Source organism: Urocitellus parryii, chromosome 2 (genome assembly GCF_045843805.1).
Source record: "Urocitellus parryii isolate mUroPar1 chromosome 2, mUroPar1.hap1, whole genome shotgun sequence".
In the NCBI taxonomy this organism is placed as follows: domain Eukaryota; kingdom Metazoa; phylum Chordata; class Mammalia; order Rodentia; family Sciuridae; genus Urocitellus; species Urocitellus parryii.
This window is the reverse complement of record NC_135532.1, coordinates 114555466-114578821: the sequence shown is the minus strand read 5'-3', so window position 1 is coordinate 114578821 and position 23356 is coordinate 114555466. Positions and strand designations below refer to the sequence as shown.

The 23356-nt window shown below is 45.1% G+C and overlaps 2 pseudogenes across 1 annotated transcript; one reads left to right on the top strand and one right to left on the bottom strand.

Annotated features, from left to right (window-relative positions):
- Positions 1-1868: 1868 nt before the first annotated feature.
- On the top strand, positions 1869-3531 carry LOC113185710 (cleavage and polyadenylation specificity factor subunit 4 pseudogene; annotated as a pseudogene). Its single transcript, XR_013342563.1, has 2 exons — positions 1869-2738; positions 3406-3531. The product of XR_013342563.1 is annotated as a cleavage and polyadenylation specificity factor subunit 4 pseudogene (transcript).
- A 1436-nt stretch (positions 3532-4967) lies between these two features.
- On the bottom strand, positions 4968-22497 carry LOC113185723 (uncharacterized protein C6orf62 homolog pseudogene; annotated as a pseudogene).
- Between the last annotated feature and the right edge of the window lie 859 nt (positions 22498-23356).

The window sequence follows — 23356 nt, the reverse complement described above, 5'->3', positions numbered from 1 at the left end:
TGCTATGAATGAAAAGGCCCCAAAGGTAGGACTGGAATGTGATGGCAATTAAGAGAGCCCCAAATATAATGAACTATTGTGTTCTCTGCCAGAAGAAAAAACTGTGTTGACAGGAGAAGCAAAGTCCCTTTGGAGGCCAGAGAGAAGATTCAAAATAGTAATGATTTTCAGTGTGTATCCAGCACCATTCAGGGAAAATTTTTTTTTTTTTTTGGTAGTGATGGGGGTGCTGGAGACTTGGGGAGTGTCTTTTTTATGTTTATTTAGTTGTAGATGAACACACAGTATCTTTATTTATTTTTATATGGTGCTGAGGATTGAACCCAGTGCCTCACACATTTGAGGCAAACAGTTTACCACTGAGCTATAGCCTTAGCCCCCCCTCCCCTGACCTGGGGGGTCTTTTCCATTGCCCTACATTCCCAGTCCTTTTATGTTTTATTCTGAGACAGGGTCTCCCTAAATTGTTTAGAGTCTCACTAAATTGCTGAGGCTGGCCTTGAATTTGCAATCCCCCTGCCTCAGCCTCCTGAGTCCCTGATATTACAGGCAGGTACCACCAGGCCTGGCTCAGAGATACAAATATTGAAAAAGAAAATCAAAGGAGTTGGGGAACCTGTGCAGTGGAGTATACTCGCCTGTAATTCCAGCGTCCTGGGAAGCTGGGACAGGAGGATCACAGGTTCAAAGTCAGCCTCAGCAAGGGTGAGGCGTTAAGCAACTCATCGAGACCCTGTCTCTAAATAAAATACAAAATAGGGCTGGGGATGTAGCTCAGTGGTCAAGTACCCCTGAGTTCAATCCCTGGTACCAAAAAAAAAAAAAAAAAAAAAAAGAAGAAGAAGAAGAAGTTGTAGGCAAGCATTACCAGAATCTCCTTTTCCTCACTAATACATCCCTGCAGCAATGTGTCTGGCAGAAAACCAAGGCCAAAGCCAATGAGAGCAACAGACAACATGACAATACAACAGCAAAAAACAGATGAACTGCATTTTAATCTCTCTGTTGCAAACTGGGATAACATTTGACACAGAACTGGCCAATGAGATATAAGTGAAAATGTGCTAAAGATTTCTGCAAAAATTTGCTTTCCTGTTATAGCAATTTCTTTTCCTCCTTGTTATGTTCCTTTGCTCCTTGCTACACAGAATGCAGATTTACAGCTGGAGGTAAAGCAGCCATTTCCTGACTACAATGTGGCCAGGAATAGAAAAACCCCACACCACACATGGTGCAGCAGAAAGGCAGAAACAACAAGAGGCCAGGCATGGTGGTGCAAAGCTGTAATCCCTGTGACCCGGGAGGCTGAGGCAGGAGGATCAAAAGTTCAAGACCAAAACCTCAGTAGTCTGGTGAGACCCTGCCTCAAAAAAAAATTTTTTTTTAAAGAAAGAGAATTTTAATATTTATTTTTCAGTTTTCGGCGGACACTACATCTTTGTCTGTATGTGGTGCTGAGGATCAAACCAGGGCCGCACCCATGCCAGGCGAGGGTGCTACTGCTTGAGCCATATCCCCAGCCCCCTGCCTCAAAATTTTAAAAAATTAATTAAAATTTTAAAAAGGGTTGAGGATGTGGCTCAGTCAATAAGTGACTCTAGTTTCAATCCCCAGTTCTAGAGCTGCTGCTCTAATTCACAACCTCCATCTCTGGGTACATGGGAATGAGAAACACCTACTTAGTTGAGATGCCTCCTGTGGTTTCCACTGGGCATGGTATAATAGGACTCCTGGTTAGTGCAGAGTTCCACTGACAGGAAAGCATTTTAGTTGGGCCTAATGCTGAGCAGCACTTCAACATGAATTGGGGCAAACAAAGGTAGAAAGAGCTGTGGGGGGGCGGCGGCGGCGGCGGGCAAGGCGGAGGAGGGCCGTGTGTGGCGGGGCCGGTGGTGGGCAGTGGGTGCGGGCGGCCAGAGACCTGAGGGGGAGCCGGGCCCGGGAGCCGCCGCCGCCGCCATGCAGGAAATCATCGCCAGCGTGGACCACATCAAGTTCGACCTGGAGATCGCCGTGGAGCAGCAGCTCGGGGCGCAGCCGCTGCCCTTCCCGGGCATGGACAAGTCGGGGGCTGCTGTCTGTGAATTCTTTTTGAAAGCTGCCTGTGGCAAAGGGGGCATGTGCCCATTTCGCCACATCAGCGGTGAGAAGACAGTAGTTTGCAAACACTGGCTGCGGGGGCTGTGCAAGAAAGGGGACCAGTGTGAATTCCTGCATGAGTATGATATGACCAAGATGCCCGAGTGCTACTTCTACTCCAAGTTTGGGGAGTGCAGCAATAAGGAGTGCCCCTTCCTTCACATCGACCCTGAGTCCAAGATCAAGGACTGCCCTTGGTACGACCCTGGCTTCTGCAAGCATGGTCCCCTGTGCAGGCACCGGCACACGCGGAGAGTCATCTGTGTGAATTACCTCGTGGGATTTTGCCCGGAGGGGCCCTCGTGTAAATTCATGCACCCTCGATTTGAACTGCCTATGGGAACCACTGAGCAGCCCCCACTGCCACAGCAGACGCAGCCTCCAACAAAGAGAGCCCCGCAGGTCATCGGGGTCATGCAGAGTCAAAACAGCAGTGCAGGCAACCGGGGACCCAGGCCGCTGGAGCAGGTCACTTGTTACAAGTGTGGTGAAAAAGGACACTACGCCAACAGATGCACCAAAGGGCACTTGGCCTTTCTCAGTGGACAGTGATGGCAGCTGGAGTCAGCTCATAGCAGCCTGAGGGGCCCTGCTGTTGGGTGTGTGCACTGCCTGCTGAATGTTGTGTTGGTGCAGCTGACTAAAGCCGGCAAGCATGCTCACTGGGGCTTGTCGTTCTGAGGGGCCACAACTGTTAAGTTTCCTATCATTTTGCTGTAATCTCTTTTTTAAAAGGGACATGTGCTTCATTGTGTCCCCAAGTCGACATCATGTTTGCCTGGGCTTCCAGGCCTCTTTTTCTGGGACTCCCTGCACACCTACCCTCCAGGGGGAGGATGTAGTTGAGGAAGGGCTTGTGCTATGCTGTTGTGTGTGGAAGGTGGCCTTTCCCCTCAGGGGCTCCTTAAACACCAATTCTTGGAGAGCCCAGGGATTGGTGGATCATTCAGAGCTGTGGCAGGTCATGCTGGTTTCCTCAGCGTCCCTGCTGAATCCTGAAGCTGTGCCTATCAATGTGATTTGAACAAGGGAGCCCTTCCTGACAAACTCAGTGCACTCACTGCCTCAGCCTAGCCCTGGGTCCAGGTGGCAGCAGTTGAGGGCTGCAGGGCTCTCTAATTTGAGGTTCTGTCTTCTGGGCTTATTTTCTCATGGGGCCCTGATGATGTTGAAGGTATTCTTCAGCCAGAGCCACACACCACCCTTTAAATAGCTGATCCATTTTCGCCTACCTCCTGCTGATCAAGAGTCTGTACTGTCACTCAGACACCTGTGGCATGCAGAGGAGACTGCCCTGCCCTTGAGCCTGGAAAATGTGAAACCATCACCTGCAACCTGCTGGGCAAGTGGGCCTATCAAAGTTCAATTACAAGAACAATTTTTATGAAGTTGATTAAAGCTTGTTTAAAAAAAAAAAAAAAAAAGAGCTGTGGGAGAGTACAAGCTGAGCAGCATTTTACCATCTTGGGGATAAAGGAAGCTTCTATGTTGTTTATTCCAATATAAACAACAGGGGAGGTTCAAAGTCTTCATGGAGACCAGATTTTAGAGCACCCTTTTCTGATGGAAACGTAAGCGGCCACCTATACACAACTTTATTTATTTATTTTTCTTCTGAATTTATTGTTTAGCCTCAGACTATAAGATAATCCTTTAAGATGTCCAGCAACTTCTACCAGTAACTTGGGAAAATGAAGTTACATGTCAAGCTTTGCATATTCACCTGAATGGCCAGGGAACTTTCACCCACTTTATTTAGGTTTTGATTTTTTTCAAATTCCAGCCAGAAACTAAATACAATTGGAAACTGTAAGCGCTAGTTTTACTGCAAATGAGCAGGATCATTAAGGTTTACTCCAAGAATTGTACGCAACTGTCAAGCCAAGCCTTTCTTCATTTAAAAGGAAAAAACAACAAAACTATACAGTAGTATATGTTTCTTGCACAAAATGAGTTCTGGTTTTAGAACTTCAACACCCTGGTCATTTTGTTTTTGTTTTTGTTTTTAAAGAGAAAGAGAGAGAGAGAGAAAAAGAATTTTTAATACTTTTTTTTTAGTTTTCGGCGGACACAACATCTTTGTTTGTATGTGGTGCTGAGGATCGAACCTGGGCCGCACACATGCCAGGCGAGTGCGCTACTGCTTGAGCCACATCCCCAGCCCCACACCCTGGTCATTTTGACAATATGTTCCCAACCTTAAAAAATTTTTTTCCTATTCCAAAATTCATCATAACTTTTTAAAAATATTTATTTATTTTTTTAGTGGTAGTTGGACACAATACCTTTATTCTATTTATTTATATATGGTGCTGAAGATCGAACCCAGGGCCTTGCATGTGCTAGGCGAACACTCTACCGCTGAGCCACAACTCCATCCCCATAACTTTTTCTTTAGGATGGTGAATAAACAGATAGTTTTTGTCCAATTGTTTGGAATTTTCTGTAATTAAAATCTATCCTCCTAAACACCAAAAAAAAAAAAAGGTAAAACCCCAAAAGTCCTCTACCTCTTGTGGTTTCTGCAGCTGCGAGAGTGTTCCTCAGTGTTATAGCTGCTTTTGGCTGCATCAGACTCCAGATCTGCTTCAGAGTATAAATGCATCTGCACTCAGCAGAGTACTCTTAGAACAGCAATTCAGGGAAAGAGATCTGGGGGAAAATACATGTGTTTATGAGTACCAAGAATCCCTGTGTTTGAAATAAACAATGGGCACTTTTTCTTAAAACTGAAGTACAACAGAAACAAATCCATTTTCCTTCCTGCCAATGGGATTGAATAGCTAAAATCACAACCTTAACCCTAGTAAAATATGAGGCAAGAATGCCTACAAGGTGAAGGGACACATGGAGGGGTTGGGATCCTTGACAACAGTTCCAGTCTTGCCCTTGCAGCTCAGTTTATGCAGAAAGCATTTCTCATTCTCACTGTGACAAAACTAGAATTTGGCCTGGATCACACTAAAAGGGTTGTCAAACTCCTTCCACCAAAGAGACAGACAATTGTCTCCATCTCCTGAGTACAGCCAATTGCATCCCTTCTTCTAGACTGTTAGGAGCACATTCTTTAGTAAATGCTCTAGGGAACTTTCCAAGAAATAGCTGGAATCTTGCACACCTTTCAGGATATTCTCTTTTCTTTTCTTTCTTTCTTTCTTTTTTTTTTTGTACTGGAGGTTTAACTGGGGGGGGGTACTTTACCACTGAGATAAATTCCCAGCCCTTTTTATTATTTGAGATAGGTCTTCACTAAGTTGCTCAGGCTGGCCGGATGCTCCTGCCTCAGCCTCCCCAGTTGCTGGGAGGCTAGGCAAGAGCCAGCATGCCCAGCTCAAGATATTTTCTTCATAATTATTTGTCATGATTGGTATAACCTCAGACACTTCACCAAGTACCAATTTTTCTTCTTTTCCTTGAAGAGAAGGGCAATATACATCTTGAAATCAAACTGATCAACTGGAGATTCTTTTCTTTTCCTAAGCTGAGCAGGAAGTCTGTTTGACGCTTGTTTCTTCTGATTGGATCCCCGATTTTGAAATGAACAATGGGCACTTTTTCTTAAAACTCTAGTACAACAGAAACAGATCCATTTTCCTTCCTGCCAATCACAACCTTAACCCTAAAACTGCACCTTCTGGCAATATTAGCATGTTGAGGGCCACAGCCGAGTCGGGATGACACATGGCATTTTTGCCAGAAGTAACGGTTGGTGATTTGTGCCCAGCCAGACTGCAGCATTAGCAGACTGTGATATTACAGGGTCAAGAAACAAAAGCTGCCACCCAGTCAGGTGTGGACAATGATGTTTGGGGACTGATGGGAGGAAAGGAATGGGAGGAAGGAGAGGAGGAAGTACCTGAACTTTGTGGAAAACACGTTTAGCTTAGCCACTAAAATAAAGGCTTTGGGGGGAAATGAGAAGCCTATCATCAGGGTTTGGGTGTCAGTAAAACATGGTCCAATCCTTGAAACCCATTCGGATTTGTCTGGTTGTTTAGAATAGGGATTAAGAAAATGAATGAGGAGGGGGAAAGTGTGATCCTTGTTTTCAAATACAAAAACAAAACAAAACAAAAAAACAACACCAAAACAGGAAAAGCTAATGAAACCTAAGTATGCAGTTGGGATACTCAGTGCTTGATATTGATCACAGTTGGTAGTGAGCAAAGAGAAAAGTGCAGTCAGTAGAGAAAGAAGGGGAGGAGTGCAGAGTCCCCCTGCAATCCACTACTGTGTGTGCTGGGGGTGTACATGGGGGCCAAAGGATCCCTGGGAAAAACCCGCGGGGTCCCCAGCTTCCCATCCCCACTTTTCACCCTGGGCCGCTGCTACTGCTGCTGCCAAGGAGACTCAGGATGGCAGCGGGAACAGGGCGCACTGTAGGTCTCAACTGCCGGGACTCTGTGCCCTGCGAGTTCCACACCTGTGCCAGCCCGCCTCCCAGGGGTGGCGGTGCGACGGGTCTTGGGTGAGCCTCCTGCAGCAAAGGGACACCTGCCGCGCGCCCCGCCCCGCCCCATAGCCTCCGGCGCCACCGCTGGGGGTTCTTGCCCGGTGCCTCGGGCTGTGGTCCAGGCTGAGTGGGCGGGATAGGGAAATCGGTGCCCCCGGCGGAGGGAGGAGGAGCCGGGCCAAGGAATTTCAGTCCCGCTTGGTAGCTCGGTCGGCGGTGGCTCCCGAGGGCGCACCCCTGAGCGCGGATGCCCAGTGCGCGTCAATCAAAATAAAATTAACAACACATTTTCATTTGTTTTTCCTTGAAATCTTCAAAGTCTGGTGCGTATTGTCTAGTTCGGCTCTCCCTATGAGGACTGCCCAGCGGCCACATGTGGACAGTGAGGTTTCAGAGTCTGATTCAATCTCATATTCCAAAGTTTTGAACTTTGAACTACAGAAGTGTTAACAACACCGTATTTCAATTTATAATGAAACCGCTAACATATTCCAGACATTAATGGTATTATGTTTTATTTCCAAATAAATGAGTCAACCATAACTTTTCTGTCCAGCACTGTAATGCAGACACTTAGATTGCTCCAAACTGGTCACTACTGGAACTCATTTGTGCAGTCTTCATATAGAAAACAGCTGCATTCTTGCAGCTTGGTCTATTTACTTAGAATGGATTCCTGGAGGAAAAAATAACTGGGACAATAAATGGGACGTCTAATCTCTTGATGTAGACTCACCAATGCTCCTGGGGACGTCTGCACCGAGTTATACTCTCACTGAAGTCTCCTGAGCCCGTGTATGCGCAGTGCCCACCCAGCATTCTCTTTTTTTAAAAAGGCAAGGGGGAGAGAGCAAAGGTGCTAATGATGGGGGAAATTTGTGTCCATGTGCTTTAATTTCTATTAGCTGTTTGTCTTCTGCTTCCTCTTTGAATGAGCATTCTTTTTTTTTTTTTTTTAAAGAGAGAGTGAGAGAGGAGAGAGAGAGAGGGAGAGATTTTTTTTTTTTTTAATATTTATTTTCAAGTTCTCAGCGGACACAACATCTTTGTTGGTATGTGGTGCTGAGGAAACCCGGGCCGCACGCATGCCAGGCAAGCGCGCTACCGCTTGAGCCACATCCCCAGCCCTGAATGAGCATTCTTTTCCTTTGCTGCTTAGCAACTAGTGTTTATCTTATCGGCTTTCATGCATCCTTTATGTATTAACAACATGAATGATTCGCCATACTTGTCTTTAGCCACTTTTGCAGTTGGCTTAGTTTTTACTTTCATTCTTTTTAAAAACTCTTTTATTTATTTATTTATTTATTTTTTAGTTGTAGATGAACGCCATACTTGTCTTTAGCCACTTTTGCAGTTGGCTTAGTTTTTACTTTCATTCTTTTTAAAAACTCTTTTATTTATTTATTTTTTTTTAGTTGTAGATGAACACAATACCTGGATTTTATTTATTTATTTTTATGTGGTGCAGAAGATTGAACCCAGTGACACACATGCTGGGCAAGCTCTCTACCACTGAGCCACAACCCCGGTCCCTTAATTTTATTATTTTTAAGAAGTCTTGTTTGTTGTGGTATTTTCACATACCATAATCCATTCTTAAAACGCTGTGAATTTTCCCAGATGCACATCCTCAGGTAACCCACATCACAATCAAAATACGAATGCTCTGAATATTCCCTCACCTCCACAGCACTTTACCAAATCCTCTTACAGTCAATCCTTTTCCCACCTCCAGCTTCCTGGACCACTCCTCTGTCCCTAGGGTTCCACTTCTGCTAGGATGTCACAAAACAAGAGCCCTGCAGAGTATAGCTTTTTTTTTTTTTTTTTTTTGTACAGGGACTGAACTCAGGTGCATTTCACCACTGAGTCACATTCCGAGCCGTGGTGTTTTATTTAGAGAGAGGGTCTCACTGAGTTACCTAGTACCTCTCTTTTGCTGAGGCTGGCTTTGAACTCCTGATCCTCCCACCTAAGCTTCCCAAGCCACTGGGTTACAGGGATGCACCGCAGGTCTGGCCTCTTTGAGCCAGATGAAGCATTTGAGAGTCAGGCATCTGTTGTGCACATGAGTGCTTTGACACTGTTTCAAGGCTGAGTTGCATTATATTGTGTGGAATCCCATGTTTTGTTTATTCTTACACCCCTTGAAGGACATTTGAGTTATTTCAAGTTTCTGTACATAATGAATACAGCCGCTGAGCGCAGTGGCGCACACCTATAATTCCAGGGACACAGGAGGCTGAGATAGGAGGGTGGTAAGTTCTAGACCAGTCTCAGTAATTTAGTGAGACCTACCGTAAGCAACTTAGCAAGACCCTGTCTCAAAATAAAAAATAAGAAGGCCTGGGGATGTGGCTTCGTGGTAAAGTGCTCTTAGGTTCTATCCCCATATAATATATAATGAATACAGCTACTATAATAACCCCATATAATATATATATATATATAATAACCCCATATAATAATAAGAACTACAGCCACTATAAATGTTGACGAAAGTGTGTGAAATGAATTTCCATTTCTCTTAGGTTAATACCCAGCATTGGGGGCTGGGGTTGAGGCTGAATGGTAGAGCACTTGCCTAGCACTTGCGAGGCCCTGGGTTGGATCCTCAACACCACATAAACATAAATAAACAAAATAAAGGTATTGTGTCCAACTACAACTAAAAATTAAATATTAAAAAAAAACCAGCTTTGGGATTGTTGTGCCATACATTCTAGCTCTTGAAAGTCCCCGAAGACCTGAGTCATAAACTTGGTCTAAGGAAGCACTATTGGAGGCAGAGGGTTGACCTTGGGGAGACCTTACTAAGGTCTTGGTGGCAGGCCTTTGGGACCTGTAGAAGTCCTTCTTCCTTCAAGATGAGCTTTGCCCAACACATGTGCCCACAGGGTGTGTAGCCCCACCACAGGTCCAGATGCAATGGGCCAGTCCACCAGGGACTGGTGTTATGCTCGAATTCGGGACCCCCAAAAGACCACCAGAGACCCAAGATCGATGTAAGCAGCAAAGAGGTGTTTATTGCAAGCTAGCTCGGTCCTCTGCGTGCACACAGCAACTGGTGATGCTGAGAGGCCCCGAGCCCAGGGTTTGCAGCAGTTTTATACATTCTTTGGAGAAGGCAGGGACCCCCACATACATCATAGCATCTCTTAGCAAATCATCACACACCGAGGGAAAATCAAATAACATGATTAGCACATTCACTGGCGGGAACAAGTTGGGTAGGGATGATTGGTTACTACAAGAGGGGGATTCATTTGAACTGATTGGTTTAAGCCAAGAGGGGTGTTTGTGCTGAATTACATGGTTTCCCAACACGTTTTATCATCCACCATAAACTACTGGGAGGGTCATCTGGCATCCCAGGTATTTCCCTGTCTCATGCTGATTGGTGGCTGCTAGGGGGTTGCTATGGATCCCCACCTAGCCTGACTGAGTCAGGGACACCTGGCACCACAGATCTCGCCTGTTATTTGTAGATAAACAACTTAGCAGGGTGGGAATGTGCCTAGGAGTGCTCTGTGGGTCTTTCCTGCCGCAGGCTGGCTGGGCACAAGTCACGAACCACTCAAGCAGGAACAAACTTTATTTCCGAACTCCCGCGAATGGCTCGACCACTGAGCCAGTGTCTCCCACGTTGAGGTATTAGCATACCACTTTCATCAATTTCTCTATATCCAGGACCACTTCCACTATTATTTACTTATTGTTTTCTCTCAATAAACTTATTGAAATTAAATATATTGAGCTATTGTCCATCAAGCAGCCCGAGACTACTTCCAGAGAACAAGTTAGATCGCGTGCCCTACAACATTGTGTGTGTGTGCGTGTGTTGCTGGGGATTGAACCCAGGGCTTTGTGCATGTAAGGCAAGCACTTTACCAACTGAGCTATATCCCCAGTGCCACAACATTCTCTTATGACCACCATTTCCCCAAACTTTCTTTGTTGAGAGCCACAGCCCAGTCAGAATGATGCCTGGCATTTGCCAGAGGGATTGGTTGTAAGGTGATGCCAGCAAACCATTGAGATGATGATTTGAGTTAAGCTATATATAATTGCTGTGATGTTGGATTGATTGTATTGTATATTTGACCTTTACTGTCGGGCTATAGGGCAGCTCTTGCTGCCTCGGGCTCCTGCTACTTTGGAGTTCCTGTGATTTCTTGCCAGGGTTCGGGGAGATTGGACGGAGCCCGGTGGAGGGAGTGTGGTCCCATGTGGTGTGTGCAGTGCCGGTGAGAGTTGGGGAATAAAGGGCTGCTGTTTAAATCTACAAGGCTTTGTGGCGGCTCGGTTATTTGTGCCCAGCCAGACTGCAGCATTTCTTGATGACCCTAAATTCTCCCACTGATTTTATTTTTTAGCATGCAGTACTGGGGATTGAACCCAGGGTGCTCTACCACTGAGCTGCATCCACATACCTTTCGATTCTTATATCTTTTGATTCTTTATTACTATTTTTTTTTCTGGTGCTGGGAATGGAACCCAGGGCCTTGTGCATGTGAAGCAAGCACTCTACCAACTAAGCTATATCCACAGCCCCAGATTCTTTATTGTGAGACAAATTCTCTAAGTTGCCCAGGCTGGCCTGGAACTTGCCATCCTCCTGCCTCAGCCTCCCAAGCTGCTGGAATGCCAGGCATCGCCACTGCGCCCTGCTCTCCCACTGATTTTAACAGAGATTTCTGGTTCTAGAGCATCACCCCATTTGGTTAATATTACACAACAGAGCACCTCAAAAAGACCTGAGATCCTGAAGTGGGTCACATTACGCAGGCCTCCACGGTTGAGCAGTGAGGGCTCTCAGTTAGACACTTCTCATTCTGAGTTGGCCTCATCAACAGGTGGGGCTGTGACGCAATTCCAGGTGTGCCCAGAGAATCTCCATGAGCAGCTGGCACCTCCTGACCCAAGGACAGACTGGGAAAGACACTTTCCTGCCCAATGCATGAACAGGGCAGGTATTTGTTTTTTAAAAATAATATACATTCAGGGTAAGAAAATTCAAATAGCCCGACAGCACGCAGTACACACTTGAAGAGGAAGGAGTGTGAACCCAAAGCTACAAATGTCTTACCACATATGTGGAATATTTCTGGGAAGGCGTATAAGAAATTATTTTACTGTGGTAGCCTCTGCAGAGGTGTGAAGTGGGAGGAAAATTAGAATTTACTTTTCATAGTCTCTGTACTTTTTGAGTTTTCTTTTTTTTAATGGACACGATATTATTTATTTATTTTTTTATGTGGTTCTGAGGATTGAATCCAGTGCCTCACATGGTTTAGGCAAGTGTGCTACTGTTGAGCTCCAACCCCAGCCTCACCTTTCCGAGTTCTTAACTAAATTCTTTTTAATACCAGGGATTGAACCCAGGGGCATTTAACCACCAAGACATATCCCCATCCCTTTTTTGTATTTTTTTTAAGAGACAGGGTCTCAATGAGTTGCTTAGTGCCTTGCCAAATTGCTGAGGCTGGCTTTGAACTTGTGATCCTCCTGCCTCAGCCTCCCAAACTGCTGGGATTATAGGCTGTGCCACTGCATCTGGCTTAACTGAATTCTTATTGTGTGTGTGTGTGTGTGTGTGTGTGTGTGTATAATTTTTTAATTAATATACATCATAAAGTTTTTATGTTAAAAATGATGTGAAGGCATCAAACATAGTACTTGTTAGATCATATATTTTCATCAAATAGAACACCTGTGCTCTGTGCTCGTTGTTTAACATTCTTAGAATTCATTGAGTAAGGCTGGGTTCACTCATAAATGTAACACATTCTCTTTGTCATACTGTTCTACTTTCTTCAGTATCAGACCCTGTCATTTGAGCTGGAAAACCAAGAATTTCACATGTATCAAATACATAGAGTCCTTATTACATATATATATTTTTAGTTGTTGCCACATTTGGTATTTAAAGGTATTTAAATTTTTCTCTTGTAATATTTTTCTAATAAACTCATACTCCAATCATAAAATGAGCCTGATGCAGTGGTGCATGCCTGTAATCCCAGAAATTTAGGAGACAGGAGAATTTTTTTTTTTTTTTTTTTAGAGAGAGAGAGAGAGAGAAGAGAGAGAATTTTTTAATATTTATTTTTTTAGTTATTGGCGGACACAACATCTTTGTTTTGTATGTGATGCTGAGTATCGAACCCAGGCCGCGCACATGCCAGGCAAGTGAGCTTGAGCCACATCCCCAGCCCGAGACAGGAGAATTTTAAGTTCAAAGCCAGCCTCAGCAACAGCCAGGCGCTAAGCAGGGAGTATTAGCCTCTTTCCTCCCTAAGCAGCCTCAGTGAGAACCTGTCTCTAATACAATACAAAATTGGGTGGGGATGTGGCTCGGTGGTTGAGTGCCCCTGAGTTCAATCCCTGGTACTGCCCCCCCCCCAAAAAAAATAGTATAAAGGGCTGGGGATGTGGCTCAGTGTTTAAGCACCCCTAGATTCAATCCCCAGTACCATGTAGATCAATAAATAAAGAGTACTCAAAATGTGCCCAGGTTGTATCAAGAACACAACTCCTGGCATGGTGCACCATGCCAGGAGTTGTGTAAGGTGTGGAACTCTCTGGGACTTGGCCCCCAGGGACTTGAACCCTGGGGCTGGCCTGCTGCCTCACCTAGGAGCCTCCAGGCCTTTGGGTCAACTCCTCCCCCATGTCTAACCCTATCAGGCTGTCTTAGTTTCTGAAGAAGCATGGCAGAAGTATGACAAAGAAGTTGGCGGTTTTGGGTTTTTTTTTTTCTTTCATATAGTACTTAAAATAGTTGGCATTGTAAGAGGTGACTGCATTCCAGGACCTCAGGTATCCTGGGGCACTCATTCAGTGTAGTATTGAAAAAAGTCCTGCTCTAGAGTTTTACAGATGTGCGAGAGCCAGAACAAAGTGTGACTTCAATAGTGTCCCTTCCATTCCCTTGGACTTCGAAACACTGCTCCTCTTTGCCCCACTTCCACCAAGTTCTCCCAAGCCTGGCTCTGCAGGCTTCAGAATAGCCCTGTGTGCAGGCTACTCACTGCCTTCTCCTGGGATTTGTCGCCTGCCTGCTCTGAATTGTGTTTGAGAGTGTGTGTTGCTTACAAGTTCCTTCAAACCCTTTGAAAAGAATTGTTCTTAAATGCTTCTCCAGCCTCCTATTCAATACAGTCTCCCTTACTTATCTAGCCTTCCAGGGTTGAAGAGTCCCAGAACAAGCATGTACTGCAGCTGTGTGTTCACCTAGAAACAGACCCAGTTCCACCCACCCCCATGGTCTTAAGAGGAACTTCTCCTGCTGGGAGAAGGAAACAGGAGTCTTGGCGGTCCCCCACCCTAACTGGCACCAAAGAAGGTGGGAGAGGACGCCCCTGCCCAGCCTGATCCAGGCTGCTCCACCTGCATATGCACATTTCCTGCCCTTGTCTCCCCACAGCAAGCAGCCTCTTGGCCCAGCCTCCTCTCCTTCAACAGGCTGCTAATTTGATTCAGGGATTTTCGGAGGTGGAATTTTTAGAACAATTAGTTTCTTCCACCTTTCTTTCTTTAAAGCTGGTTTTGAATAAAACCTGTTTTCCTACGGATTTAACTGAATATTTCTGCATCAGGGAGTATTAGCCTCTTTCCTCCCTAAGCAGCCTCTGGTGATGCCTGATAATGATCTCAAGTGCAAACAGTTTCCCCACAGCCTGCTTAGCCATGCCAGAAACTAACAGGGCAAAACTGTCCCTTGCTACCAGTGAAATGCAAAGATTGCAGGCTTTGGAATCAAATGTACATGGGTTTGATTTCATTTGATTATTTCCTAGCTATGTGACTTTGGGCAATAGATTTTAAGTTGATTCTTTCACCTATAAAATGGGTACTAGGGGGCTGGGGATGTGGCTCAAGCGGTAGGTAGCACGCTCGCCTGGCATGTGTGCGGCCCGGGTTCGATCCTCAGCCACGTACAAAGATGTTGTGTCCGCCGATAACTAAAAAATAATAAATATTAAAATTCTCTCTCTCAAAAAAAAAAAAAAAAAGGTCTGGGGATGTGGCTGGGCTGGGGATGTGGCTCAAGCGGTAGCGCGCTCGCCTGGCATGCGTGCGGCCAGGGTTCGATCCTCAGCACCACATACAAAGATGTTGTGTCCGCTGAAAACTGAAAAATAAATATTGAAATTCTCTCTCTCTCTCTCTTAAAAAACAAAACAAAACAAAAAAAAAACGGGTACTAGGCTGGCCACAGTGGTTCATGCCTGTAATCCCAGCAGCTCAGGAGGCGGAGACAGGAGGATCGAAGTTCAAAGCCAGCCTCAGCAAGGATGAGGCACTAAGCAACTCAGTGAGACCCTGTCTTTAAATAAAATACAAAATAGAGCTGGGGATGTGGCTTAGTGGTCGAGTGCCCCTGAGTTCAATCCCTGGATCCACCCCCCCAAAAAAAATAAATAAAAATAAAATGAGGGGGGCTGGGGATGTGGCTCAAGCGGTAGTGCGCTCGCCTGGCATGCGTGTGGCCCGGGTTCGATCCTCAGCAGCACCACATACCAACAAAGATGTTGTGTCCACCGAGAACTAAGAAAAAAATAAATAAATGTTAAAATTCTCTCTCTCTCTCTGTCCCCCTCTCTCTTTCACTCTCTCTTTAAAAAAAATAAAATAAAATAAAATAAAATAAGTACGATACCTGATAGAGTTCTCCAAGAGAAGATAGCACAGAGCTTCGCATATGTAGGAAACTTGCATGAACAGTGGCAATGATGGCTTTTTAAAATTAACTTTAATCTTGGCCAGGTGTGCTGGCATACACCTGTAATCCCAGCAGCTCAGGAGGCTGAGGAAGGAGGTGTTATGCTCGAATTCGGGACCCCCAAAAGACCACCAGAGACCCAAGATCGATGTAAGCAGCAAAGGTGTTTATTGCGAGCTAGCTCAGTCCTCCTCGAGCACACACAGCAACTGGTGACACTGAGAGGCCCCGAGCCCTGGGTTTGCAGCAGTTTTATACATTCTTTGGAGAGGGCAGGGACCCCCACATACATCATAGCATCTCTTAGCAAATCATCATACACCTCGGGAAAATAAAATAACAACACAAAAACATGATTAGCACATTCACTGGCGGGAACAAGTTGGGTAGGGGTGATTGGTCAGTACAAAAGGGGTATTCATTTGAACTGATTGGTTTAAGCCAAGATGGGTGTAAGTGCTGAACTACATGGCTTCCCAACATGTTATCAACCACTATAAACTACTGGGAGGGTCATCTGGCATCCCAGGTATTTCCCTGTCTCATGCTGATTGGTGGCTGCTAGGGGGCTGCTATGGGTCCCTCCTAGCCTGACTGAGTCAGGGACACCTGGTACAGCAGATCTCTCCTGTTATTTGTAGATAAACAATTTAGCAGGGTGGGAATGTGCCTAGGAGTGCTCTGTGGGTTTTTCCAAGGACAAAGGTCATGTCCCTTCCTTGGATAGGCTTTGCTCTGAGGTAGAGGCTGGTTTTTCAGAGGATTGCAAGTTCAAAGCCAGCCTCAGCAATTTAGGGAGACCCTGAGCAACTCAGAGAGACCTATCTGTGGTTCAGTGGTTAATCACTCCTAGGTTCAATACCTGGTACTAAAATAAATACCTAAAATTATTTTTAATCTTCACATGAAGGCCTAAAAATTTCAATTGCTTTAAAATTGATATTGCTGTAGTTAGGCAAGGTGGTACACAGCTGTAATCCGAGCAACTGGGAAGACTGAGGCAGGATGATCATAAATTCAAGGCCAGACTCAGCAATTTATTGAGGTCCTAAACAACTTAGTGAGACTCTTCTTAAAATAAATAAATAAATAAAATTAAAAGGGCTGGGGATGTGGCTTGGTGGTTAAGCACCAAGCACCCCTGGGTTCAATTCCTGGTATCAAAAAAAAAAAAAAAGGAAAAAAGGTATGGCTGGGCATGGTGGCACACACCTCTAATCCCAGCAACTCAGGAACCTGAGGCAGGAGGATCACAAATTCAAGGCCAGCCTCAGCAATTTAGCAAGCCCCTAAACAATTTAGCAAGACCCACTCTCAAAATTTAAAAAATAAAAAGGGGTGGAGATGTGGCTCAGTGGTCAAGTGAGTGCCACTGTGTTTAATCCCAGGTATCAATAAAACAAAGAAACAACAAAACCCCTGCATGTTTCAGGATCTGCTTCCACAGAAATGTGTTCCTGGCAGAGGAGCCATCTGGAGCAGAGGCTCTGAGGCCAGTGTCCCTGACCTGCTCCAGGAGAAGCAAGGAGACCACCTGGCAGGAGCAGACATGCAGGAACGGATCACACAGGGCCTTGGAGGCCACTCTATAGACTGTGGTTTTTGTAGAAAGTCACTGGGGTTTTGGGCAGTGTGACATTACCTGACTTACATTTCAAAGGCTGGCTTTGCTGGCTTGTGAGGATCAGACCAAGTAAGCAGGGACAGAGCAAAGTGATGGGGTGGTAGGCCATGGCCGAAATCCAGGAGAGCAACTGTGGCTTGGACTGTGGCGAGGACAGTGGGGGAAGTGCCTGGATTCTGGGCGTATTTTGGAGCCAAGTCAGTGGGCTCTCCTGGTGTGTTGGACGTGGCTTGAAAAGGCGAAGGAAGTTTTCTAAGCAGTGAGCCAGTATGAGATCACCAGATGAGCCCAGGGAAGGGACAGAGGGCCAGGTCAGGAGGCAGGAGGCCTGCCGGCTTTGCAACAGGAGTGGAAGCCCCGGCCTCAGAGGTAAAGTAGTTCTTTCAGGTAGTGTTGTGTGGGGTTTAGTTCATTCCATGTTTACTGATAATTTAATTGTACAGATTGCTTCAGAGGCTTCACTGGAGGCGGGTCAGGGCCTGGCCTCATCTGTAGACTCCCCAGGGAACCCGGGGCAGTGCCTGCAGTGCAGGGCAGCAGGGGCCTGCCTCTGGCCTCAGTGTGGAATCTCCTGGAGGAATTTCTTCCTGTTTGTGTCAGTAAGGGGAGGACCAGGCAGCAGCCAGAGGCAGCAGCTCTCACCTGTGCAAAATCCTGCCTGCTGAGAACTTGACCCACTCCATCAGGTGAACAGGGAAGACTCAAGTCCACCAAATATCAGCAATGGAGCCCTCATCCTTTAATAATGGGGTGGCCCAAGACAGGTTTCCAGACTTGTCATAGGCCTGCTCTTGGCAAGAAGCAACTGCAGACCCAAAACCTAGTCTCAGATTCCCTCAGTGTTCTTTTCATTATATGAAGCCACCTTTGGAAACTCCTTTTTTTTTTTCCCCTTTTCTATGGTGGTGGGGGACATGTATTGATCTTGACAATATTATTGAATTGTAATTCACATACTGTATAATTTGACCACTGGGGCTGGGGATATAGCTCAGTTGATAGAGAGAGTGCTTGCCTTGCACACACAAGGCCCTGGGTTCAATCTCTGGCATCACAAAAAAAAAAAAAAAAAAAAAAAAAAAAATCTGTCCACTTAAAAACACACAATTTGATAGTTTTTAGTATAGAGCTGTATAACCATCACCACCATCCAATTTTAGAACATGCTTTCACCCTTAAAGAAAATTCTGTGCCTTTTAGCACATTCCAATTCTTGCTACCCTCAACCCCCACCTATTCTGCCTCTTTGGACTTTTCTGGACCTTTCCTATATGTGGAATGATATGTAGACTTTTGTGCGCTTCTTTCATTTAGCACTACTTTCTCAAGATTCACTCATATTGCCACATCTCCATACTGCCATCTTACTGCCAAACAGTGTTGCACCATATGCGATGTTTTGCTTTCTCATTCATCACTTGGACATTGAGGTAGTTTCTGTTATTGGGCTGTTGAGTAGTGATGCCATGAATACGCATGCACGAGGTCTTGTGTCACCTGTGCTCATGGCCCTTGGTATCCGCCTTGCAGAACTGCCAGGCCTGGGATCACTCTGTCCTGCATTCTGTGGAACTGCCAAACTACTTTTCAATTCCAAAGTGGTCAACTGCTTTCCAGAGTGGTCACGTCACTTTACACCCCAGCCAGTGATGTATGCGGGTTCCAGTTCCCCACGTCCTCACTCACACTTATTGCCTTCTTTCACTTCTGTAATTGTCCTGGCAAGTGTGCAGCACTAATCTATATGGCAGGGGATGCCACATTGAGACCAGTCAGAGACTAAAATGGAATTCCAGCCAGATCATCAAGTTTACCCTATTTTTCTCCCAAGCTAACGCTTTTGGGGCCTTCATGATGTGGAAGTTGATTAGCTTTTCCAAAAGAGTTTTAAACAATCATTACTTTTCAATTTCAAAGTTTTAAGCTTCTATGTTCCCTCTCCAGCAATCAGGATGTGTCCAGTATGATTCCTAAAGTTAGGAATCGAATCACCTACTTCAGCTTGCTCCATTAGCTTTGCAAGTGTCATTGACATATACCAACGTTTGAGAGCCATGAAGCCTGTTAGAATTAAATTCAGCTGCAATGAACACAAACAGTGCCATAAACAAGACAGTTAATTTTCACCCATTAAAATGTTCAGGATAGTCAGCCAATCTAGGGTGGGCATCGGCTGGGTGCTGGGAACCAGGCTTCTTCTCCTTTGATGCCTTTGTGCAGCTTCCATTTTCAGGGTCACCTCACCGTCCAGTTTCCTGTTGGAGTGTTCTCTATTGTGTGCATTCCAGCTAGCAAGGAGGTGAAGGGGAAGAGCACACCCTGTCCCTCTAAGAGCCATCAGAAAGCCTGGCACTGTGGCACACACCTGTAATCCTCGCGCCCAGGGAGGCTAAGGCAGGAGGATTGCAAGTTCATGGCCAGCCCCAAGCAGTTTAGTGAGATCCTCTCTCAAAAAAAAAAAAAAAAAAGTAAAAAGGGCTGGGGATGTAGCGCATCAGTAAAAGTGCCCCTGGGTTCAATCTTCAGTAAAAAAATAATAATAATAATTCAGGAATATATATGTACCACTTTCCACTTAATCCCAAGGGCCAGAAGTGAGACAGGACCATACCCTGCAAGGGAGCCTGCCGCAGTCTGGCTGGGCACAAAATAACCGAGCCGCCACACTGCCTTGTAGGTTCAAACAGCAACCATTATTCCCGAACTCTCACCAGCACTCTACACACAGTTCCCGGGAACACACTCCCTCCACCTGGCTCTGAGTGCCAATTCTCTCAGAACCCCACGAGAACTCCAAAGAGCCCAAGGCAGCAGGATCCGCCCTAATCCCAGAGGATCTGCCCTAATCCCAGAGCAGGGTCACCTTTCAACCATTCCCTCTAACAAAATGCCAGGTGTCATTCTGACTAAACTGTGGCTCTCAACAGGAGCCTGGGAGACTACGTCTTTATTCTGCATCTCTATGGAGATGTAATAAAGTAATGTAGCAAAGTAATAAAGACTCTTTTAGGATAGATAGAACAGGAGGGGTGAATATTCAGGGACATTCATTGATAATCATGTGCAGCAGGAAGAGGGAAATTCACCTAATTCCTACATTTGCTTTTGAATGTGAGACCTAAGAGAAATTCTTTCTATAGAGATCAGATCTCTAAAGGAAAGTGACTATGGCAGTGGTCCTCAAACTTTGCCTCACATTAGCATCATTTGGGGATGTTTAAAAACTCCCATGCCTGGCTTCCATGCCCAGTAATTCTGAGTTAATTTGTGGACAAGAGAATGTGGGTATAAGGGTACATAAAAGTCCCCATGGGGATTCTGAGTGCAGCAAAGTTTGGGGACCACATCCCCTACGGGGGGGGGGGGGGATATTCCTGAATCTATTCCTTCACTCCATCATGGGATCTTCAACTTAGATCTGCCGAATGTAAGTAAAATGCACAGAATGGGGGTTTACTCCATTGATGACACCCTATGTTTTCTTCCATGATTGAAACCCCAGCGGTTGGGCTAGTTAGTATATTACTGGTAAGGAGTAGGTGATCAGGGCAAATCTATTACCAGCCAGGCAAAAGACAATTCAGAGAACCTGTCCCACTTACAATCTCCTGTGGCATTTTCATGTACAAAGGAGAACACAGTTTAATTGTAGCTATATTTAAACATGTTATTCCTATGTGGCATGAAAGTAGCTTTCAGATTGTGTGTGTGTGTGTGTGTGTGTGTGTGTGTGTGTGTGTAGCAGGGCTCAGACATAGGGGTGAATCATCCCTAAGCACTGCATTTACATTTCAAATGCAGGAACCTATTCAAATCAAGTGCGAATGGCCCTCTCTATTTGGCAGTATACATGTCATCCAGTTGCTCAAAATAGCCCTTTAGAGATCCAAGCATTGAGCTAGTGGCCTCTCAACCCATTACTAGCTGTCGGATATTCTATCCATTCCAGCTGAGAGGCAGGCAAAGGTTATGTTTTCTTTGAATTGTTAATGCAGAGGTCTGTCTTTTAAGTTGAGGTGTGAAATGCGGAGGAGTAAAATAGGAAACACTCAAAGAAGAAAGCTAGACAGGCCATTTTATCCCCCTCTTCACCTTTAGAAAGAATGACATTAAAACATTCTAAACAGATGAGAATCTACACTATTTTTATAGCTCTTAAATGACAGGATTGCACAATCCTGTCCTCACCGCACTTTTCTTTGCAACAATTTGCAGCTAGGAAATTTCTCTTTGCATCTGACTCAAGGGCTCTGACCTGGTGGATCCCATTTCCCTCTTGATGTCCTTCAGTTCAGAGGGACAACAGCATTCTTTGTGAAAATTTCTCTCACACTTTTAGATATGATAATTAAATAGATTATCAGGTTTCTCTTTCATTCCAAGCACATCCTTTCACACCTTCTCTTAAATTGTTTTCCAATGTAGTCATCTCCAGGGGCCATCTTCTCTTAAATCCAAGGGCTCCCAAGCTTATCTGCACTGGAATCACCTGGAAGCTTCAAATGCGTATGCCCCACCCCCAGGGATTGGGAAGCAATTATTTAGAATATGTATTGAATTTTGGAATTTTAAGATTCCCAGTTGTTTCAAAATGCAGAGCAATAATTATGTACAAATATAATACAAATAGAAATATGTAAAAAAATAAAAATACAAATACAGAGCAGTTTGGGAATCAATCTGAAGCTACTGCAGACCTGTTACTCTTCCTTCCTCCTCCTTAACCAATAGAGCCTTGAACACAGCCCAGGTAAAGGATCATGATTCGCCTAACACAGTGGTTCCTGTCCCTGACTGTCATTAAGATCACCTGGAGGAGCCTTTCAATAAGGAGGTCCGGATCGTATTACTAAGTGATATCAGAACATCTAGAGATAATGACCCATGGAATCTGTACCATCACAATGTTCTCAGGTGTTTTCAATGCACCATCTCGGGGAAAAGCCTTAGTGGAAGTCAGTGTTTTCCTAAAACCTGCAGCAGCAATGGGAACTGTAAGTAGTACAGATCTTCAGGTCCTGAAGCAGGCCTACAGTCAGCATCTCTAGGGGTGGGGCTCAGCCATCTGTGCTCAGCACACCCTCCAGGGAGCGCCAGTGCTCACCTGTTCCACAATAACTGGGCTCTGTGACCAGCTCTAGCCACTGTGACCCAGCAGAGTCTTCGGGTAGCAAGTGGTTTCTGGGAAGGCCTTTACATTTTCTTGTTTCTTTTTCTTTTTACTGGGGTTAGGGGGGTGACTGGGGATTGAATCCAGGGGTGATCAACCACTGAACTCCATCTCTACCCTTTTTAAATTCTATTTATTTATTTTTTAAATTTTTGAGACAGGGTCTCTTTAAGTTGCTCAGGACCTCGCTAATTTGCTAGGGCTGGTCTCAAACTTGCAATCTTCCTGCCTCAGTATTCTGAGTTCCTGGGCTTACAGTTGTGCAACACTGTGCCCAGCTCACTTTCTTCTTACAAGGGAACAGAAATAGCTGGCCTTATTTCTACTTCTTCCTACCTGAAGTCTTGAAAGTAGGTGATTCCTAGAACCACAGCTGCCATTTGGGGACTGTGATGTAAAAATGCTTGAAGAAAGTCAGAGAATCACAGATAACCAGCAGGAGGCAGGGATGCTGGCCAGGCACTCCCAGCTATAAGAAAAACAAAACCCAACTTGCTTAAGCTATTGATGGGATTTTATGTTGCTTAGAGCTAACATAACCCTGATACAGAATCAAATTTCCAAAATTCATTTTATAGGGAGAGAACTCAGAATAGAATCCAATGCTTTTACTTATGGCCAAGGCATGCTAAACTTTAGGGAAAGTCCCCTTCTAATTGTAATGGTACATCAGCAATCAGTGAATCCCAAATCTGGCTGACAACAGGATTACCTAAAGGAGTTTGTTTAAAAGGATTCCTCAACCCACCCCCAATATACTGAATTAGAATCTCCCAGAATTGGACTATCGGGCCTCCAATTTAACAAGGTGATTATTATGTCCCAACTGGCCCCCTGTCTACCTTGTGACTGAGCCTAATGTGCAAAATTTACAGAAGGCCTCATGCTGGTGGTGACGCGGGAGGGTAGGGATGACAGTTACACAACCCTGAGTGTAAGCGCCTCCTGAAATTTTTGTGTCCTAAGCACTTCATTCGGCTTTACCCTAGTCGCTACCCTGATACAGATAAGGGTAATTTAGCAGGTGGTGTCTGTCATTTGTCATGACATAGTGGAAACCCCTGTCAAATTATCTCTTACAAAAAGTAATCAGCTGAGTTATTTGGTTTTCCAGTGGTGGTTCCAGGGTCATAAGGACACAGTCTACACTATAAATGGTGCAGCCTGCGGTTTATTTTCAACTTGGGATATGCATTCAGGTGTCTATGACATCAATTCCCTCCTGAGTTGAAAAATAAC